Source organism: Penaeus monodon, chromosome 17, assembly GCF_015228065.2.
Source record: "Penaeus monodon isolate SGIC_2016 chromosome 17, NSTDA_Pmon_1, whole genome shotgun sequence".
Classification (NCBI taxonomy): domain Eukaryota; kingdom Metazoa; phylum Arthropoda; class Malacostraca; order Decapoda; family Penaeidae; genus Penaeus; species Penaeus monodon.
Genome location: NC_051402.1, coordinates 25,404,604 through 25,405,254, shown reverse-complemented (window position 1 = coordinate 25,405,254; position 651 = coordinate 25,404,604).

Sequence of the window (651 nt, the reverse complement as noted above, 5' to 3'; positions counted from 1 at the left end):
AAACATCCACTCTCCCCCGAGTCAGAAGAGGGCTCATAGTTCCCATTCCCACCAAGGACCAAGAAGTACCCCCCCATCTTCTCCTCAGCTGCTGGCCAACGGCGAGGGATGTACTAAACCGTTCAATAGAAAATGGGACCCCCACATGAACACCTCCACGGGTTCACCAGGGTCATGAACACAACGCACAGCATAGCCATGCTCTTGACCACAGTAAGCACGGGCACATCTGTGGTAGTATTCTTTGACCTGAAGAAGGCTTTTGAATTATCAAGTCCTCTTGCCATTCAGGTGAGCCTGATCCAGAAGGGAATCATAAGAAAGCTCTTGGCTTGGATAGGTGACTACTTCGGGAACAGGACAACCAGAGTCAAATTCCAAGGTCACCTATCACAGAACATGCCACTAGAAAATGGAACGCCACAGGGTGGGGTTCTCAGTCCAGCCCTATTTAACACATTAATGTCCTGCATCCTCAACATAAACCTCCCAGTAGGGTGCAAGATCATCTCCTGTGCAAACGATCTTGCTATCATCTCCACTGGACCATACTGCCTAAATAGCCCAGTGTTGTCTGGACCTCATGTCTGAGGAGTGTTGTAAGACAGGACCAAAGATCTCTGCAGGCAAATCCAAAGCCACGGCTCTGAA